Raw genomic sequence first — 519 nt, 5'->3', positions numbered from 1 at the left:
GGGGGATCTCCCCCACCCAAACTCCATCCCCCAGCTGGGAAAGCGGGTGTGAACATGGGTGCTCCCCCGTAGACTCTGAGAAGGAGGGCCACCCAGGAGGGAAGGCAGAGCAGAGAGCTGGCAGGGGACCAGGCACAGGAGCTGCCTCCGGCCGGACCCCTGTGCTCCACCTTCTTCACCACCACACGGGAACTCTGTCACACGCCGCAGAAATCATCCCTGATGCACAAAGATGGCACAAATAAGGAAACGGGGCTGGGACTGAAACCCACAGTTCTTTCGGGTCCACAGGAGATCTTAACAAATGTTGTCTCCCTATTTTAAAAACTATGGGGGCGCCTGGGTGGCGCCGTCGGTCGAGCGTCCGACTTCAGCCGGGTCACGATCTCGCGGTCCGTGGGTTCGAGCCCCGCGTCGGGCTCTGGGCTGACGGCTCGGAGCCTGGAGCCTGCTTCCGATTCTGTGTCTCCCTCTCTCTCTGCCCCTCCCCCGTTCATGCTCTGTCTCTCTCTGTCCCAA

General features: G+C 61.3%; 1 protein-coding gene across 1 annotated transcript in view; it reads right to left on the bottom strand.

Moving 5' to 3' along the window:
- PLD5 (phospholipase D family member 5) overlaps nucleotides 1-519 on the bottom strand; it is a 381,286-nt gene that overhangs the window by 340,616 nt on the left and 40,151 nt on the right. The gene's annotated exons all lie outside the window — the stretch shown is intronic.

The sequence above is a fragment of the Panthera uncia genome, chromosome F1 (assembly GCF_023721935.1).
Source record: "Panthera uncia isolate 11264 chromosome F1, Puncia_PCG_1.0, whole genome shotgun sequence".
In the NCBI taxonomy this organism is placed as follows: Eukaryota; Metazoa; Chordata; class Mammalia; order Carnivora; family Felidae; genus Panthera; species Panthera uncia.
This window is presented reverse-complemented; position numbering and strand designations above follow the sequence as displayed.